Source organism: Electrona antarctica (genome assembly GCF_951216825.1).
Source record: "Electrona antarctica genome assembly, chromosome: 16".
Classification (NCBI taxonomy): Eukaryota; Metazoa; Chordata; class Actinopteri; order Myctophiformes; family Myctophidae; genus Electrona; species Electrona antarctica.
In genome coordinates, this window is record NC_136797.1 from 12,539,701 (window position 1) to 12,561,787 (window position 22,087).

Here is a 22,087-nt window from a genome sequence, read left to right on the forward strand (position 1 = left end):
GGCATGGCTTTGATGGCATCGCAATGCTGGATTTATGCCGAAAATAGCGGTCTATGTACGTACTCTACAAGCTCACAATGTGCGGCTATTTTGGAAGCGTGACAAATATAAAATGACTCGTCTTTCTAGTTCTACTGGATCTCTTCTCCACTATCGTCCGTCCCCTAATATTTTACTGTAGTTTTTTAAAAAAATTTAACAAAATTGTCATAGTTTTGGTCATTGCAGCTTAATTTTTATCTAGTTTTCGTCATTGAAAAAAAGGTAATCGTTGAAAATGTTTCCATCCATAAAACAAAAACGTATATTTACACTGCAGTCCACATTCTGCTCTGTTTAAGCATGCCATATGGTCACCCAGCAGCAGGCTGACCTGCTGGGCATAAAGCCTGCTTCATACTTCATCACATACATGGTGCCGCGCGGCAAGAACAGCGGAGCTACAAGCCCACAGGGCAATGTGCTTGAGGTCTCGTGCGGTTTTGTAGGTCTACTTATTGTCGATGTGTGTGTGCGACACCGTCGTGCTATGGGGCATAAATTGGGCGCGCTTCTACAACGAGAAAACCTTTCTGAATCGTTTTCCTTTCGAGTTGAGTGCTGCAAAGGAGCAACTGTATTGTCAGGAAAAATGCCAGGCACAAACTGGAATATAAAATATATTTGGATACAGGGAAACACAACATTGTGCGTCATACCCACGGTGTGCGTGCACACACATTTTCTCATTTGGACCCGTCATGGAAACTACTGATTCTGAAGCGGTGTCTTGGGAGATGCCGCACATTCACACACCCACAAACGCACCACTACAGAACTCTGGAATACACATGAAGATCAGCACATTTGTTTTTGAATCCTATACAAAGTGCCTTTTACAGATCACAAGAGCAGCGTATGGCACTGCGGCCGTGGCCAGCCAGGCTATATTTAAAGGTGAGAAACCTACAAAACGAAGGTACAATGACGTGAAGACGAGGGGAGCTGACGATACTTAATTAAATGGGTAAGAAGAACAAAATAATTCCTTCCAAATCCTAACCTAATTTTTTTGAAATGTACATGATTTATTGTATTTATAGTAAGGGGTACTAACATCATCAGAGATGTGTTTTTTTTTGTGACTTCTCAGTCGGTTGTCATGGATACACCATGATGTCCAGAGCGAGTTTAAAAGTTCCATGAACTCTTTATAAAGCTGACTTGATATAGATACATATCCCAAGGCCATGGGGTATCTATCTTCTACAGTGAAAGTATTATAAATCTGCTTGCCCAAGTCATTTTGAGCTTGAGGACGGACCTGTTCAGAGATTGAACATTATTAATTTGTTGAAATGAATGTACTGATCAACGAGGTGAAAGAAATGTCACTCACACGCAGAAGAATTTCCATGCATCATTTTGTGAAATGATGCAAAACGATGTAACATGAAAGGAGGTTCTGCACACTTGGATCAACGCAGCTTTCAAACCACTACGATGCGTTGTGTGAGCTTGTCCATCGGCTATTTTCAGCCAAAGCTTTCCCTACAAAACAGAAAATATACTTGTACAGGCCTAGAGCCCTGAGGGACTCCGGTAAAACACAAGTGGCTAATAAAAAAAAAGCCAAGCTTTCAGTCTGGAGATCTTCATCAGGGCAAAGCTTTCGGTCAATCAACCTTTGAACGAGGGTCGCCTGATCCAAATGCTTTTGGCTTTTATTAAAGAAGCTTCTACTGATCCAAGTGTGCAGAAACTGCTTATTGTCTCCGTCAGGCCAATTAAGGCATGGCCGAGACTATGTTTTCACTTTTCATATTCCATCCTGATTGGCTAAGAATGGCTTCTAAAGTTCACAGGAGTGGCCCTAGCGGAGACCTGTGCTCAGAGGAGCACATTTATCTAGTTCCATATAGTGTTTTTGGCAGATTTAGATTTTAGTTTAAGTCATAGTCTCTTGAATAGTTTTCATTTAGTCACACATTTTTAGTCACCTGGAATGTTTTAGTGTTAGTCTAGATTTAGTCGACTAAATCTACAGTTGAGAATTTTTCACATCTGCTCTTTATAGCGCCACCAGGAGGCCGACGTATGTAAAACACATTTTCTAATATTACTCCTTCAGATTTTATCCAAATTTTACGCAAATCGGTACACATGCTCTTCATAGTCATGTGATCAAGACGGGTTTGTTTGATTTCTCATAATCCACCCTCATTGGCTACGATTGGCTTCTAAACTTTTCAGAAGTAGCCCTCTTTGTACCCGTTTTGTACAAATCGCCACAACTACTCAACGCAGCGTCCGATTGTGGTGAAACTGTGCATGCATATTCCCACTTGGCTTTGGAAGAAATGCCACTTGACAGTTTTCAAATCAGCCTCATGTTGGCGCTACAACAGGCCAAGCCGCATCACACACACACACACAAGTTTATATTGCTCCTAAACATTATGCCAAACATCACACACACTCCTATCCTCCTGGTGGAGATCTGTGCCCAGAAGGGCACTTTTTCTAGTTTGCACTCCGTCCGTCCGTCCGTCCGTGTGTCTGTGTGTCCGTGTGTGTGTGTCCGTCCTTCCGTCTATGAACAGCTAATCTCCGGCACCGTTAACCCGGTTGATGCCAAATTTTGCACACACTCCCTGGATGCCAACGATGAACCTCTGCCCCAAAATTTCCAGAACGGCCTGTTATAGCGCCACCAGGAGGCCGCTTTGTGCAAAACAAGTTTTTGGACAGTACACCTACAGATTTTGTCCAAACATCACGCAAATTGGTACACAGTCTCTCTAGAGCCATTCAACGATACGGGTCTTTCAGATTTCTCAGACTCCATCCTGATTGGCTAAGATTGGCTTCCAAAGTTCGCAGGAGTGCTCAGTTTCAAACAAAATGCTGCAAATCATGAACACATCGTGTGATTTCCGTGAAATTGTGCACGCACATTCCCACTAGGCTGAGGAGGAAATGCCACATGAACATTTTCAACTCAGCCTCATGGTGGCGCTATAACTGGCCGAAAAGTGTTTTTACCTCTAACTGCATGGATCTGTGGATAACTTTGTATGCCAACTCCCGGCCACCAGGAGGCCGACATATGTAAAACACATTTTCTAATATTACTCCTTCAGATTTTATCCAAATTTCACGCAAATCGGTACACATGCTCTTCATAGTCATGTGATCATTGATCAAGACGGGTTTGTTTGATTTCTCATAATCCACCCTCATTGGCTACGATTGGCTTCTAAACTTTTCAGGAGTAGCCCGCTTTGTACGCATTTTGTACAAATCGCAGTGTCCGATTGTGGTGAAACTGTGCATGCATATTCCCACTAGGCTTTGGAAGAAATGCCACTTGACAGTTTTCAAATCAGCCTCATGGTGGCGCTACAACAGGCCAAGCCCCACACACACACACACACACACACACACACACACACACACACACACACACACACACACACACACACACACACACACACACACACACACACACACACACACACACACACACACACACACACACACACACACACACACACACACACACACACACACACACACACACACACACACACACACACACACACACACACACCTCCTAAACATTTTGCCAAACATCACACACAGTCCTATGCTCCTGGTGGAGACCTGTGCCCAGAAGGGCACTTTTTGTAGTTAGTTAATCATTTCGACCGGGTTGTTTTTTTCCGACCAATGACAAAGCTTCTAGGAACATCTTTGAATGCAGATTGTGGGCCCTAGATGTGTCACAGAGACTACAACTTTTGGGGGGAGTTTTACTCATTGCTTGCTGTCTGAATCATAGATATTCAAAAAATCACACCCGTGTGAACTGAGTGACCATAGCAACCATGCTCATATTTTGGTACGAACAGACAGACAGACAAACAGACAGACAGACACGTAAACTAACAAAGCCAGTTGTAGGAGTGGTTTACACCACTTGTTACACACCTGGCCTAGGGGAGCCAAGTATACAACAAAAAACAGGGGAGACGCAGTATTCAAAAACAATATTAATTTATTAAGTAATCAAAAATAAGGAATTAAATCAAATCAAACCAAATCAGGATCAAACAGATGAGGCGTGGAAATCAGTAGTCAGTAGTGTAGTGCGTGTATGAATGAGTGGAAGGTATGAGTGCATGTTGAATGTATTAACAAAGGTGTTGGAGAAGGTGCATAGTGGGAGAAGTGCAAGAGAGCACTGAACACAACAGAGCTGAGAACAGAACTGAGGAAGGGACTGGGGAGACAGGCTTTTATACAGGGCGTCGGCACCGGGCCCAGGTGCCGCCGCTTGACTGATTAGCATGACATCACAGCTCTGCTCCCCAATCCACTGCAAGATAATGGAGAACAGAAATTAGAGTAAGGAAAGCAAATGACCTACAGAAACCAAAGTGAACTATAACTATAATATATATAAAGCTACACCAGACCACCTAATATAATTACCATACTACCATAATACCATACACCCTAATATATAGTACAATACAGGGGGCCGTCACACCCCCCCCCATAAAGACGGGGTCCCAAGGGGATCACCGGACCACTATTTACATAAACATCCTATCTACCATACTGAACCTCTACTCCAAAGGCCACCATCACCCTGTCACAGGCTTCCACCCCAGCAACCGAATTCAATGAAGCATTTTTAAGAGGTGAAAGACAGCGGCACGAGGAGGACCACTGGAGACGAGTAGGACTAGGACCTCAGTCATGAGGAGCCCGTGACAACGCATCGGCCACCACGTTCTCCGTCCCTTTAACATGACGAATGTCCAAGGCATAGGATTGCAGGAACAGTGACCAACGAATCAACCTCTGGTTTGGACACTGTAGAGAGTTGAGGAAAGTCAAAGGGTTATGGTCTGTATAAATGACAACAGGGGTACTACCACCTACATAAACGTCAAAGTGTTGTAAAGCTAAAATCAAAGCCAATCCCTCTTTTTCAATGACTGAGTAGTTTAGCTGGTAAGAGTTGAATTTCTTGGAATAGAAGCTAACAGGCTTATCTATTCCTAGATTGTCCTCCTGCATGAGTACGGCCCCCGCACCCACATGACTGGCATCCGTGAAGATCGTAAACGGTCTGTCAAAGCGTGGAGCCGACAAAACAGGAGCGGTACACAAGAGTGCTTTAGCCTGCCCAAATGCTTCCTGGCAAGTAGGTGACCAGTCAAACTGTACCTTAGACTTCAGTAGGTTAGTAAGAGGCGCCACAACAGTTGAAAAGTTCCTACAAAAACTACGATAATAACCTATTAGACCCAGAAAGCGCATAAGCTCTTTCTTCGTGGTTGGAACCGGATACTGCTCAACAGCTTGCACTTTAGCCTCAACTGGACGGACTTGGCCCTGCCCAACCACCCGACCCAGGTAGGTTACAGTCGCCTTTGCGAACTCACACTTTGCAAGATTGACCGTGAGCCTTGCCTCCCTCAGGCGACTGAACAGCTCCCGAATGCGCTCCAAATGAACTTCCCAGGTGTCTGAATAGATTACCACGTCATCGAGATATACTGCACACCCTGGCATGTCCCAAATCACTTGATTCATAAGGCGCTGAAAGGTAGCAGGCGCATTACGCAATCCGAACGGCATGACCTTGTAAGAATAAAGACCATTAGGTGTTATAAAGGCGGCTATCTCACGAGCTCTCGCTGACAAAGGCACCTGCCAGTAACCCTTCAGTAAATCAAATTTACTCACGAACTTAGCGGAGCCCACCTGATCAATGCAATCTTCCATTCTAGGAAGTGGGAAAGAATCGGGTTTAGTGACATTGTTCACTTTACGAAAATCCGAACAAAAACGAAAAGTACGGTCTGGTTTAGGAACCAATATACAAGGTGAGGACCAACTAGACGCACACGGTTCCGCAATACCGTTTGTCAACATGTAGTCAACCTCGGCTTCCAAATATTGACGCTTGTCTGCATTAACCCTGTAGAATCTCTGTTTTATTGGCTTTGCATCACCAATGTCAATGTCGTGTTCAATTAAATGAGTACAAGTCGGTGTATCACCAAATAGGCTTGGAAACTCTCGGATTACCTCTGCAAGTTCCTCCCGGCCGGTCGCAGGCAAATGAGCCAACATTGTATCAAGACACGCAAGCGATTCTGAATTTTTCAGTCGACCGTGCACCAACGCTGGATCCGGTGTACCCAAACCATCTTCCTCTACCTCCCGACTAGGAGACAACACCGGAACTGCCATGCAAACTGCATGAGCCAAGCCAACCTCTGGCTGCACACACAACACTGGTGTTTCAGAAGTGCGTGCATAGTACGGCTTAAGCAAGTTCACATGGCAAAGCTGGTTTGGCTTCCTACGTTTAGGCGTTGAAATAATGTAGTTTAGCTCTGAGACCTTTTTTACCACAGTGTGTGGACCAGAAAATTTTGCCTGAAAAGGTGAAGTGACAATGGGGAGCAGGGCTAGCACCTGGTCTCCCGGAGTAAACACCCGGCGCTCGGTTTTAAGATCAAACAACTGTTTCATTTTACCCTGAACTGATGCTAAGTTTTCTTTAGCCATCACCCCAGCTGTGTACAGCCGATGACGAAAACCATTAACATAGTCAATCAAATTTTTGGGAGGCTGTGCCTCTATCCAATCTCCAGACAGTGCTGCCAATGGGCCTCTCACTGTATGAGCAAAGACCAGCTCGTTTGGACTGAACCCTGTGCTCTCTTGTGTTACCTCTCTAGTAGCTAGCATCAGCCACGGCAGACCCTCTTCCCAGTCTTTACCCATCTCAGTGCAGTATGCGCGCAGGATAGCTTTTAACGTTTGGTGAAAACGCTCCAAGGCCCCCTGACTCTGAGCGTGGTATGCAGAGCTCTGATTGTGGCGCACACGCAACTGTTTCAGGACCTGAGAAAACATATGCGAACAGAAGTTCGAACCTTTGTCAGACTGAATGACCTGAGGAACGCCGAAAATAGAGATAAACTGAGACAGAGCACGCACAACTGACCGAGTTGTAATGGTGCGGAGAGGATAAGCGGCAGGGTAGCGAGTTGCCTGGCACATTATCGTTAACAAATAAACTGCTCCCGACCTTGAGGGCGGTAGAGGACCAACACAGTCTATGATTAGATGTTCAAAAGGCTGGCTTATGGCCGGAATGGGGTACAATGGAGCTGGTTTCAACTTCTGATTAGGCTTGTCAGTTAACTGGCATGTATGACACGTTTTAATGAATGTTGCCACATCCCTCTTCATACGAGGCCAAAAGAAATGCCTAAGCAGCCTGTCATAAGTCTTTCTCACACCCGCATGTCCAGATTCATTGTGTGCCACCTTTAACACTGACTGGCGGAGTTTCTCTGGCAACACAATTTGAAACACAGGTTCACCCACAAACCTTCCATTATGTGGCAGCCATTTTCTCACCAACAAGGAATTCTGCAGAAAATACCCACAAGCACTGTCAAGAATCTCATCCTCTGGTCGCACCAGCGGCACCAGCTCCTTCAGAGACGGGTCCGCCTGCTGCTCTGCCACCAGATCTGAACGTGTTATGGACAGTGGAAAATCAGCAAGAGGTATTGCAAACTTGTCAGACACTTTAGACTTAACTGATTCTTGTGACTCAGAGTTCCCCTTTAACTTAGCCATTGCACGTGTCACCGCACATGCTGAGAAAACCTCTGGAAAGTCACGTTCACTTTTATCCATCCCCCCAGTTAACAAAGGAACAGACGTCACCACTGCCGGTGGAGGAACCGTTGCCCACACCCGAGCACCAACCAGGTCGTTCCCCAGGATCACAGTCACCCCTGGGATCGGCAGCGCTGGGCGCACAGCAAGCTTCGCTTCCCCCTGGAATAATTCACATTTGAGGAAAACATTATGCAAGGGAACCCACAGAATATTCATATCTATGCCACGGATAGGCACCTTGTTACCCGTGTCAGAATCCTGAGTTAAAGGGAGAACCCCAGCCTGAATAAATGAGTCAAAAGCACCCGTGTCCCTCAAAATAGTTACTGGCACTTCTTTCCCATTTTGCAGCAAAGCCACAGAGCCTTTCATGATGAACGGGCGGTAAGAATCCAGTGCTGCAACTGACGTATCCTTATTTGTGCCGCAATTAGGTGTAGCACAAGTGGACACCGGACGTGGAGCACCAGCCCCTTTTGGTTGCGAATGTCCTGCAAAATTTTGAGTCCTGGGGTTTCCATTTAACTTAAAACACTCAGACTTCCAATGGCCCCGTTTATGACAGTAATTGCAAACCTTGTCTGGCTCACGCAAATTACCACTGCCATTAGAATGACTTTTAGCTTCAGCAGGAAGAGGTTTATCTGATCGGCCACGAGACTCACTAGCAGTGTTGCCACCGCCCGCTTTAAACTCGCCACGGTGCGTCAAGACAAAATCATCAGCGAGCGCCGCCGCATCTGTTGCGTTGCGCGCTTTCTGCTCGTTGATATACGTAGCCACTCGAGGTGGAACGGAGTTTTTGAACTGCTCCAAGATCATTAGATCACATAGCTCATCGAAATCAGTTACCTCCGAGGCGTTATACCAGCGCGTAAAACTCGTAGTCAGATCACGTGCGAATTCTAGATGACTCTGCTTGTCATGTTTCTTCCAATACCTAAAACGCTGGCGATACGCCTCGGGTACGAGCTCGAACGACTTCAGCACCGTTGCCTTGACACGAGCATAATCTTGGCTGTCAGCCACGCTCATTGCCGAATAAACCTCTTGCGCCCTGCCAGTCAAAACGCACTGCAACAACAATGTGCGCGCAGAGTCAGGCCATCTACGCACGTCGGCCATACGCTCAAACATGGCAAAAAATGCCTCTGGATCACGTTCATTAAACTTTGGAACCAAACGTAAATTACCACCTATATCGAAACCCCCTGTGGACTCAGCAGGTTCTGTGGTGGACACTTGTGCAGCAACTGAAATTTTACCGTCCCTTATCAGGTCAAGCCTGTTTTGCTCTACTTGCCATTTAGTTTGTTCAGACTCATGTTTCATTTTTTCAATCACATATTGCGCATCTAACCTCGCTCTTTCCTGGTCAGCGGCGTCAGTCATAATTTTAGCCTGCAACATCATCAACTCTTTTTGTTGTTCAAAAGTTAAACCTGTCCCTGACATCATTACTGTAGGCACCTCCGATGCGGCGTTGAACGGAGGAGGAGACACCTCTGGCTCTGCAAACTCCTTCTTAAACAAATGGTGCCTCAAAACCACTGCTATGGATTCCTTTGTCTTCTTATCATTTGAATCAAGTTTAATCTTATAGTGGTCTGCTATTTTAATTAGTTGGTCTTTGGTGCATTGCATTAACAGGTCCTCAGATGGACCGGCGATAAATGCCTCTAAAGTTACCATCCTGGCTGTGCGCGCTTAAAGCTCCCAGCTGGTAGAGAAAAAAAAAAAATACAAAAATACAAGTGCCCCTCTAGCCTATATAATCCCCAAGCTAACTCCACCCGTCTTCATGCCGGTTTGCGGAGGGTACTTATGCACTGAAGGCCACCGCAAAGGCCTAGCTGATACCGAGAGGCAGGGAGGGCAACCAGAAACTGGCGACCCGCATGCACCTCTCAGCTGTGCCCCCGAGACGACCGTGCGTACGCACAGCCGCTACAGCCGCACCTTGCACCTAAACCACCCCCCGGCCTAGACCCAGCGAGCTACTTTCTATTTCCCAGAACTAAACGCGCCTACCAGAGACACTCGTATACAAACAAAAACAAAACCAGCCAAGCAAACTATATATATATATATATTTATACTATAATAATAATTATTATTATATATATATTTACTTTAGCAGCACAACAACCAGGAAAAACCTCTCCACTAGCACAAACTTAATCAAACAGAGATTAAATGCAAAGTAACCAAACTTAATAAATCAACTTCAAATAATCAAACAAATTACTGCATCTCCCAAAGTCCGAGTACATTCACAAGCGTGTACGCTGAAGTAAACATCGCTTAGTAGTTTGTACTCACCGGACTGATGAATGGACAAGGGAAACCCCGGAATGGTTCCCAAATGACGTCACTTCATTCACAAAACCCTAAAACCACGGCGCAGACAAGCCATTAATTAAGGCCAAAGACTACCGCGGCAGAGAACAAAAGCAGAGAACAAAGGCAGAAGGGCGAGTCACTTGACTCTCCAAACTTACTGCACAACTATTCAAATTTCACTGGACAAAGCCCCCATTTGTTACACACCTGGCCTAGGGGAGCCAAGTATACAACAAAAAACAGGGGAGACGCAGTATTCAAAAACAATATTAATTTATTAAGTAATCAAAAATAAGGAATTAAATCAAATCAAACCAAATCAGGATCAAACAGATGAGGCGTGGAAATCAGTAGTCAGTAGTGTAGTGCGTGTATGAATGAGTGGAAGGTATGAGTGCATGTTGAATGTATTAACAAAGGTGTTGGAGAAGGTGCATAGTGGGAGAAGTGCAAGAGAGCACTGAACACAACAGAGCTGAGAACAGAACTGAGGAAGGGACTGGGGAGACAGGCTTTTATACAGGGCGTCGGCACCGGGCCCAGGTGCCGCCGCTTGACTGATTAGCATGACATCACAGCTCTGCTCCCCAATCCACTGCAAGATAATGGAGAACAGAAATTAGAGTAAGGAAAGCAAATGACCTACAGAAACCAAAGTGAACTATAACTATAATATATATAAAGCTACACCAGACCACCTAATATAATTACCATACTACCATAATACCATACACCCTAATATATAGTACAATACAGGGGGCCGTCATTGGCTTCATTGGCTTCATTGGCTTCATTGGCCTCATTGGCTTCTCCAGTTCGTTGGAGCGATGTGTTTACACTGGGAGAGGAAGTACGCCGCAAGAGTGGAAGGCACGCTACGTCACACTGCCACTCAAGTGATTACTGGCCAATCACAGCACATCTTTTCCGGGACTTATCAGACCCGAACATGCTCCAGAGCCGAAAGGGGCGTCTACCTATATATGTCTATGGTCTGAATACCCAAAAGATAAATATAAAAAATGTCATTAAAATTCTGATATATTATTGCTTATAGCAGCTTTAACTGAGACTAGTAAAATAATAATTCTTAAATATTCTGGCAAAATCGTGGGAAAAAAAAGAAAGAAAAAAAACCTGTGATGGAATGATCAATGAGAGTCACCACAGTGTGTGTGCCTTGAAGGACAGCTGACTGTCAGGACATAGATAGTAGCTCTTGGCAATTGGATCCGGTGGAGCCACCATATGTGTCGTTGCTGGGAATGGAAAGATCCTGCAGAGGGCAGGACTTGGCCAGGGAAGAACAGAGGATCTACGTCTTCTGTGTTGAGCTGCTGCTAAAGGCTCATTCATAGTCTGGATTTTTGGTGGTGAGGTGACCACCGCTCCGGTGGTGAGGTGACCACCGGAGCTGAAATAACGTTGAGCGGTGGTGAGTAAAAACAGAGAGAAGGGCTGGGGCGGTGGCGGTGGTTTGCTCTTCACCGCGGCTCAGTGACGTCATGTTGTAGTTCGGTGGTCACCTCACCACTGAAAATCCAGACTATGAATGAGCCTTAAAACAGTGGTTCCCAAAGTAGGGTCCGGGGACCCCCAGGGGTACTTGAGGGAGTTCCAGTTCTAAATGATTATTTGTAACCAAATGGACCCTTATGGGTCTAGAATTAACATTGGTTTTACAATATAAATTTGGGTACCAGAGATAGAAATGCCGTTAAATCGGGGATCCGTGGCATAATGCGTGTGAAACTGGGGGGGGGTCCTTGAAATTAATGTTTCGGAATCACTGCTAGAGCCGTAAAAAAAATCTCTTATCAGGGTCACTGGCATATGTTTTCAAATGGGGGGGTCCGTGGCCTAATAAATGTTGATTTGGGGGTCCTTGACACGAAAAAGGTTGGGAACCACTGCCTTAAGACATCCACTGTGAGATGTCAGACATCCTTAAGACATCCACTGTGAGATGTCAGACATCCTTAAGACATCCACTGTGAGATGTCAGACATCCTTAAATGAGATGTCAGACATCCTTAAAGGACCACTTCACCACTTTTCAACATCTCTTCATATAATTGGTCCTCACTAATGTTCATGATAAAACACCACAATTTTTTCCTACTCAGTCTGTGTCTCATAGAAGGGCTTTGGGCAGTTCGGACACCCGTCCACCAGTGACATCATCATTAGGCAGATTTTATTTTAAACAAGATTTGTTTTAAAATATATTTAGATTTTTATTATCGTGAGAAAGATGGCTTCAACTTTTGCATTGCAACTTTTCAGGAAAAGAAAGCCTGCCGTTTCTATTAGCTTGGATTCACCATCAATGATGTCACTGGTGGACGGGTTTCTGAACTGCCCACAGCCTTCCTATGAGACACAGACTGAGTGGAAAAAAATGGTGGTATTTTATCATGAACATTAGTTAGGACCAATTATAGGAAGAGAAGTTGAAAAGTGGTGAAGTGGTCCTTTAAGACATCCACTGTGAGATGTCAGACATCCTTAAGACATCCACTGTGAGATGTCAGACATCCTTAAGACATCCACTGTGAGATGTCAGAGCCTTAAGACATCCACTGTGGGATGTCAGAGCCTTAAGACATCCACTGTGAGATGTCAGAGCCTTAAGACATCCACTGTGAGATGTCAGAGCCTTAAGACATCCACTGTGAGATGTCAGAGCCTTAAGACATCCACTGTGAGATGTCAGACATCCTTAAGACATCCACTGTGAGATGTCAGACATCCTTAAGACATCCACTGTGAGATGTCAGAGCCTTAAGACATCCACTGTGAGATGTCAGACATCCTTAAGACATCCACTGTGAGATGTCAGACATCCTTAAGACATCCACTGTGAGATGTCAGAGCCTTAAGACATCCACTGTGAGATGTCAGACATCCTTAAGACATCCACTGTGAGATGTCAGACATCCTTAAGACATCCACTGTGAGATGTCAGACATCCTTAAGACATCCACTGTGAGATGTCAGACATCCTTAAGACATCCACTGTGAGATGTCAGAGCCTTAAGACATCCACTGTGGGATGTCAGAGCCTTAAGACATCCACTGTGAGATGTCAGAGCCTTAAGACATCCACTGTGAGATGTCAGGCATCCTTAAGACATCCACTGTGAGATGTCAGACATCCTTAAGACATCCACTGTGAGATGTCAGAGCCTTAAGACATCCACTGTGAGATGTCAGAGCCTTAAGACATCCACTGTGAGATGTCAGAGCCTTAAGACATCCACTGTGAGATGTCAGACATCCTTAAGACATCCACTGTGAGATGTCAGAGCCTTAAAACATCCACTGTGGGATGTCAGAGCCTTAAGACATCCACTGTGAGATGTCAGAGCCTTAAGACATCCACTGTGAGATGTCAGGCATCCTTAAGACATCCACTGTGAGATGTCAGACATCCTTAAGACATCCACTGTGAGATGTCAGAGCCTTAAGACATCCACTGTGAGATGTCAGAGCCTTAAGACATCCACTGTGAGATGTCAGAGCCTTAAGACATCCACTGTGAGATGTCAGACATCCTTAAGACATCCACTGTGAGATGTCAGACATCCTTAAGACATCCACTGTGAGATGTCAGACATCCTTAAGACATCCACTGTGAGATGTCAGACATCCTTAAGACATCCACTGTGAGATGTCAGAGCCTTAAGACATCCACTGTGGGATGTCAGAGCCTTAAGACATCCACTGTGAGATGTCAGAGCCTTAAGACATCCACTGTGAGATGTCAGGCATCCTTAAGACATCCACTGTGAGATGTCAGACATCCTTAAGACATCCACTGTGAGATGTCAGAGCCTTAAGACATCCACTGTGAGATGTCAGAGCCTTAAGACATCCACTGTGAGATGTCAGACATCCTTAAGACATCCACTGTGAGATGTCAGAGCCTTAAGACATCCACTGTGAGATGTCAGAGCCTTAAGACATCCACTGTGAGATGTCAGAGCCTTAAGACATCCACTGTGAGATGTCAGAGCCTTAAGACATCCACTGTGAGATGTCAGACATCCTTAAGACATCCACTGTGAGATGTCAGACATCCTTAAGACATCCACTGTGAGATGTCAGAGCCTTAAGACATCCACTGTGAGATGTCAGACATCCTTAAGACATCCACTGTGAGATGTCAGAGCCTTAAGACATCCACTGTGAGATGTCAGAGCCTTAAGACATCCACTGTGAGATGTCAGAGCCTTAAGACATCCACTGTGAGATGTCAGAGCCTTAAGACATCCACTGTGATATGTCAGACACGCAGCAATGGGCTCTTCAAACCATGTGGCAGACAGTGTTTTTGGCAGCAGATTTTAGTTTTCTTGAATAGTTTTCATTTATTTTTAGTCACATTTTAGTCACCTGGAATTGGAATGTCTTAGTGTCTCTAGTTTTAGTTGACTAAATATCATAAGATTTTACAACGACGTCGAACAAAATGTATTTTGGCGGGCTTTGATGCTGTCGTAATGACTAGATGCTATTTTCAGCATGCAACTAATTGTAAAATGACTTGTACTGGATCTCTTGTACACTAGTCCCTTCCTAACATTTTAGTCTAGTTTTCATTCGTTGACGAAATTGTCAGTATTATTCAGTCTTAGTTTTAGTCATCATAGCTTAGTTTCCATTTAGTTTTCCTCAGTGGAAAAAGGTAGTCGACGAACATTTTTCGTCTTAGTTTTAGTCGACGAGAACAACGCTGGTGGCAGAGGGAGGGAATAAGGACGACAATCAGTTTAGTCTCCTCCTAACGCAGACATGACGGTGCCAACAGATTTTGTGGGGGGGGGGGTAAAACAAATGAGGGGGTCAAGAACAGAGTGCTGGAGGTCAACAACAGGCTACAGAGGGATATGAAATCAAGCCTTTTTATACAAACAAAACCAAAAGGTCCAGTCAGGTAGGAGGAGGAGTACCACTAGGACGGGTTTATTTAGGATTTAGGATTTAGGATTGACTGATAAAAGCTGTATCTCCCTCTTTCATTGTAATGCTGTGATACCGTAATCCTTCTTGCTCGCTCTCTCTCTCTCTCTCTCTTATGTAACTGAGCAGGGAGGACACACACACACGCGCACACACAATCAATAATCCCAGTCCGCCTCCTGGGTAGACACTCGTGCCTCGTGCAAGGGAGCAACAGAAGTGAGAAGTGGGGGAGATTCATGATGTGTGCATCATTATGTGGTAAATATAATGCCAAACACCGACAGCAGTTATTTTTTACTATATGGATGGATCAAGAAGGGGCTGTGCAGTAAGTGGTCATATTGGTGTTGTATAGGGGTGTATAAAGCAAATATTCATATATTGATATCGATGACTTGTCTGTCTTGAGTATTGAAAATGTTTTGGTTTCACGATACTGTATTTTGATATTCAAAAAGACAATATAGATTTTGTTCCTGGGTAAACATCCAAAAGTTAATTTCTTTGCTTGGATTTGCATAAAAGAAGTGAATGCTGGATGTTATTACATCATGGACTGTGATTATGTATCGACTTTTAATCAAGTTTTGATCAGTTTACATGTGTTTAGTGGCTAAAATTGAGTTTGTGTTGGGATTAAAATCCGATGATTCCCCCGACCATGTGATGTGGCTCACAGATCAGGAACTTGATGTACAAATTACACCCTTTATCTGGACATGATGTTAGCATGTCTGTCGCAGTGATTTAATCCATTTTGGGGCGGGAACCCCTTTTGGTGTTTTAAAGCATTATGTTATACTTTTAGCTATTGAAAAATAGCAGATCTACAAGCTCGAGCTTGTTGATCTGCTATTTTTGAAAAAATCGTGAAAATGTGGCACAAATCTTTGCATATTTATTCTTTCACAGTGAACGTTTTTAACTCAAATCTTTGCTTCTGGGGGGGTCCCTGGAACAACATATTTTCCGATGGGGGGTCGGCGGCCAATTACATATAATCTTGAAACATGACATTGTTTGAGAACCACTGACAGAAACATATTTTTTCAGAAAACTGTCAGGATTTAGAAGACATTTGTAGAATCGTTCCCAGGTCAAAATGGTTTAATCCCAACACAACCCTGAGTGCCAAGCAGGGATAGCCTAGTGACACTGAAGCAGGGAGGCATTGGGTACCATTTTTCATAGTTTTTGGCATGGTTTTGGGTATGACTCGGCTGGGGCTTTAAACCCATGATGACATCCACATCTCAGGGCAGACACAGGCCACTAGATGGCAGTGTTTTATCTTCACTCGTTTTATCATCAGATCAGTCGTTTTTACTTTCTAAAACTCAGGAAAAAGAAGGGCGCACAGCTAGCTAACATACCTATAGCTGACTGCATGGTAACGCTATGTTTACCATTGATGTCTGAGACCAGCTCCTGACTCCTGTGCATAGCTGGTGTGGGCTTGTACGTGTTGTGACGATTCATTAAAATATAATACTGCACTCTCTAAAATATACTTCTCTCTCTCTCTCTGTATCTCTCTCTCTGTATCTCTCTCTCTATATTAAATTACAGCATCCAAATAATTCTGGAAATGCTTCCTACTGCCCTGTGGGTTCATATATAATCATCTCTCGCTACTGTTTCTGAGAAAAGCCTTTTGTTTAAATTAAAATGAAACCTGGTCTGGTGGACTTTGTAGAATGCAAAATGATCGTTCCCTCTTAAACCCATGATACACTCGTTGGATGAATCCAACAGGAAGGAGCGTGCAACACTGCCCTATAGAATTGTATAAGTCCCATCCCAATAAATGCACAAGAACAGAATGACGTCGAACATCGTCATTACTGAACAATCCGAGGTCCGCTGTCTCTCTCTCTCTCTCTCTCTCTCTCTCTCTCTCTCTCTCTCAGTACTGTGTATCCCTGAATGAACAACTGACTAGTTGAGTGACTAATCTGATCCCAGAGAGGCAGTCGGTCCGTCAGCAAACACCTGACACCTGAACCACAATTCCCCATCACTAGTGTTCGCTCCTTTTGGCTTCCACAAAAAAAAGAAGATACTATAAGCTGAAATTTATACTCTTTATTGAGACCACAGTGACACATTTAAGCCTCCGCACTGTTGTGTACTTGTGTGAGGAAATATATATATATATATATATATATATATATATATATATATATATATATATAGGTACTAGTATATCATGCCTGAAGAAGGCACCTGCCGTGAAATTAAACCGGGTGTGCGGAAGTCATCTCTAGTGAGGTAGTATATAAAATGTAAGCTTTTGTCAATCATTTATTTAATTTGAAAAGGTATGTTGTGAGAGAAAGTTTGGGGAATGTGTGAGGTTTTTTTGTGTGGATGCGATTTGATAACCACAGTCTTGGTGTTGTGGTCATCTTTAAATCTTGAAAAAAAAAAGCGTGAAAACTTGGGAATGTTTTTCAAATGTTTTAACAATGCAAATCTTATATGGGGGTTCTCCTGGCACAGAATCTCTTAAGATCGTGGTCCGTGGTGCAAATGCATGTTAATTGCGGGGTCCCCATGTTAATTGTGGGAATCACCCATTTTGGGGTGTTTTAAGCATCATGTTATGCTTTAGCTGTTTAAAAATAGCAGATCTACAAGCTCATAGCGTGGCGCTATTTTTTGAAAAATCGTGAAAATGTGCCTCAAACCTTTGAATATATATTATTACAGAGTGAACATTTTAACTAAAATCTTTGCTTCTGGGGAGGGTCCCTGGAACAACATATTTTCATATATTTTTTGGGGTCTTTGACATGAAATATTGAGCACCACTGATACAGAAACCTCAGGATTTTTAAGACTTTTTTTTAAAATTTCGACGTCAGGCTTAAATTCAGTGTGTCTGGTGTGTGTGTGTTTCGCGCAGGTGATGATAATGCGGGGACATAGATCTAGTGCAGACATCGAGGAGCTGTTGAAGCAGTCTCAGAGGGAACTGCTGTGGATCCAGCGTCAGTTGGCCATGATCTCTGCCAGGAATGCACATCATCTGCAGACCAGGCCAAAGGTATACAGTGTGTCATTCATCCATCCATCCATCTTCAACCGCTTATCCGTGGCCGGGTCACGGGGGCAACAGCAAGTGTTGTTTTCGTCGACTAAAACTAAGACGAAAAATGTTCGTCGACTACCTTTTTCCACCGAGGAAACTAAATGGAAACTACATGAAAACTAAGCTATGATGACTAAAACCAAGACTAAATATATACTGACAATTTCGTCAACAAATAAAAACTAGACTAAAAAGTTATATAGGGACTAGTGGACAAGAGATCCAGTATAAGTAATTTTACAATTAGTTGCATGCTGAAAATAGCAGATCTACAAGCTCACAACGCGTCGCGCTGCAACGCGTTGTGGGCTTGTAGATCGGCTATTTTCAGCAAGTGTAAAAACAGTCATTACGACGGCATCAAGGCACTGCCAAAATACATTTTAGTCGACTAAATCAACTGTAGATTTAGTCGACTAAAATCTCATGATATTTAGTCAACTAAAACTAGACTAACACTAAAACATTCCAGGTGACTTAAATGTGACTAAAACTAAGCAAAAACTATTCAAGAGACTATAATGACTAAAACTAAAATCAAAATCGCCTGCCAAAAACAACACTGATCCGTAGTCGGGTCGCGGGGGCAACGGCTCCACCAGAGTGTTCCTCTCCAGAGCAACATTAGTGACTCCCCTCCTGGGGGATCCCGAGACGTTCCAAGGCCAGTGAGTGATGTGTTCTCTCCCAACTGCGCCTTATTGGTCTGCCCCCCGGGGTCTCCTCCCAGTGGGAGGAGCCTCAAGGACCTCCCTATACTAGGGAGACGCCCAGTGTCATTCACAAAACCTAAATGCAGAGTGTGCAGCACCATGTATTTTCAAATGGCCTATGTACATAGAATAGGCTAGAACACTTTGGTAGAGGTTTGGGTTGTGTAGTTACCTTGCCATGATGTGACTTCAAAAGTGGGTATATATATAAAAATAAAAAAAAGAATTGCTCCCGTTGACTGGAATTTGATCATTCAAAATATGCTATCTTATTGACTTACATTGTACAGTGAAGGACTAGTGAAACAAAAAATACCTAGGCCAATGCCTAAGAATGGCCAGCAGGGGCCAGCATTGTTCAATATTCAGATCCAACATCTGTAGAGAGCAGCAGGAACCCTGACGTTGGCCCTAGACAGTGGTGGAAAAAGTACTCAATTGTTTTACTTAAGTAAAAGTACCAATACTGCAATTTAGTAAAAGTAAAAGTATGGAATTGAAAATGTACTTGAGTAAAAGTACAAAAGTATCGGCATCAAAATGTACTTAAAGTAGGCTACTAAAAGTAAAAGTACTCATTGTGCAGAATATGCCATTTCACAAGTTCAAAATGTGTACTAAATCTATTGAAAATAGCCGATCTACAAGCTCACAATGCATCGCGTTGCAACGCATTGTGAACTTGTAGATCGGCTATTTTGAAATGGCCGAAATGTATAGGGTTGAAGTGGTTAATGTATGTTTTCTAATCAAAATTAAAATCTCCAAAGTAGTAACTAAAGTTTTCAAATAATTATAGTGGAGTAAAAGTTAAAAAAAATGGCTCTGAGATGTAGTGGAGTAGAAGTACAAGTATTGCAAATTGGCAATACTCAAGTACAAATACCTCAAAATTGTACTTAAGTACAGTACTTAAGTAAAAGTACTTAGTTACTTTCCACCACTTAGAGAAGTGTGTATAGAGGGCTGTGGTTTCCTGCACATGTTTTTTTAATGTTTTTTTTTGTGGCTTTCGCCTTTATTTTATATTTTTTATGGAGGGACAGACAGTAGGCTGACAGGAAATAGGGGAGAGAGATGGGGGGATGACATGCAGTAAAGGCCGTCGGGATCGGGAGTCAAACCCGCGGCACACTGGATTGCCAGCCAAGGTGCCTGGACCGCTGAGCCACGGCCCAGGCGGTTTCCTGACATTGCATTGAGTTTGTATTTTAAGGCCTCACTCAGACCTTTACTGCATTGCTGTATGCTTGTTGGATGAATGTTGTGTAGTGTCATGGCCGCCCCAATGCATTTCCAATGGAAGTCACATGGTTTGTAGTCCACATTTTGGACTACAAGCTGTTGTATGGCTTTCGGCTGTGTTTCGACTGCGCCCCTCCCCCTCATACAACACAAATGTTGTGTCAAACCATGTGACTCCCATTGGAAATGCATTGGGGCGGCCATGACACTACACAACATTCATCCAACAAGCATACAGCAATGCAGAAAAGGTCTGAGTGAGGCCTAAAGGGGAGTGCTTTGGTTGCATCATTTGAATTTCCATCCACTCCTGAAACTCGGCCTCTTTTCTTGGGCCATTCCTCCCTGCTATAGCACGCCTGGAAAAACGTATTCGCTTGGAAGCTATAACGTGTCTAGGGCCTCACTCAGACCTTTACAGTGTTGTGAGTGTCATGGCCGCCCCAATGCATTTCCAATGGAGGTCACATGGTCTGTTGTATGGCTTTCAGCTGTGTTTCGACTGCGCCCCTCCCCCTCATACAACACAAATGTTGTGTCAAACCATGTGACTCCCATTGGAAATGCATTGGGGCGGCCATGACACTACACAACATTCATCCAACAAGCATACAGCAATGCAGTAAAGGTCTGAGTGACCCCTAAAGGGGAGTGCTTTGGTTGCATCATTTGAATTTCCATCCACTCCTGAAACTCGGCCTCTTTTCTTGGGCCATTCCTCCCTGCTATAGCACGCCTGGAAAAACATGTTCGCTTGGAAGCTATAATAACGTGTCTAGAAAAACCCACATCTACTGTATATACAGGTTATAATCGCTGTACGTATACTGTACGACGACGTGTCACATTTATCACGTGAAAGTCAGTTCTTTCCAGGCGAGTGACACGGATGTACAGCGAAGTATAAATACAGGCTTAACCCATTCAGGCCTGACGTCGAAATTTAAAAAAAATGTTTTCTAAATCATGACAATTTTCGGAAAGATTTGAGGCACATTTTAACGATTTTTCAAAAATAGCAGACCTACAAGTTCGTAGCGCGCCACTCGGTGGCGTGCTATGAGCTTGTAGATCTGCTATTTTTCAATAGCTAAATTATAACCTAATGTATGTAACCACCAAAAGGGGTTCCCGCTCAAAATGGGTTAACCCATTCTGGGCGGGAACCCCTTTTTGGTGTTTTCAAGCGTTAGCTTGTAGGTCTGCTATTTTTTTTAAATCGTGAAAATGCGGCACAAATCTTTGAGAGCGAACGTTTTTAACTCAAATCTTTGCTTCTGGGAGGTTCCTGGAACAACGTATTTTCAGATGGGGGGTCGGTGGCCTATTTTTTGGGGATCCTTGACATGAAATATTGAGCACCACTGATATAGAAACATGAGGTATTTCAGAAAACTTTTTTCGACGTCAGGCCTAAATGGGTTAAGGATGGAAACAGACAGGGCGAGCAAAGGGTTGCTAGGCAACAGAGTGTAGGAGAGCCTATTTTACTCACCCTCTCTCTCTCTCTCTCTCTCTCTCTTTCATTCTCACCGCTGCTCTCTCCTCTCCTCCATCCAAGTGTTTACAGAGACTATACTGCTAATGGCAGAGCACTCCTACAGTGTGCTCACAGCGGACGCAACCGCAAATAAAACGGCTGATCCCCCTGATGAGAGTAGAAGTGCTCTAGGACCCAACGTGAAACAAACCTCTGCCCTGCCCTGCATGCCATGCATGGACCGTCATGTCTGTCATGTAGATTTAGATCGTTTTATTTTTGAGTGGTGCAACCACTCCCTTACGGAGCTATGTGTGGGTGGCTGGGTGGGTGGGTGCGTCTGAGCACGAAAACAGCATGGTTGTTTTTCCACCACCTGTGCGCAACCTAACACACACACAAACACACACGCACATATTAACTGTATATATGGTGATTTCGGGTGTGCCAGTACAGTACAGTGACAGTACAATAGAGGGTACAGTCGGACGCGGGGCGGCTCGCCGGAATCGGGGCCGGAACCCTGGGTGCGTTCCTGAG

The 22,087-nt window shown here is 44.0% G+C and overlaps 1 protein-coding gene across 1 annotated transcript in view; it reads left to right on the plus strand.

The window, feature by feature from the left end:
• The window catches only part of ak3 (adenylate kinase 3), a 465,380-nt gene that overhangs the window by 352,602 nt on the left and 90,691 nt on the right, over window positions 1-22,087 (plus strand). The gene's annotated exons all lie outside the window — the stretch shown is intronic.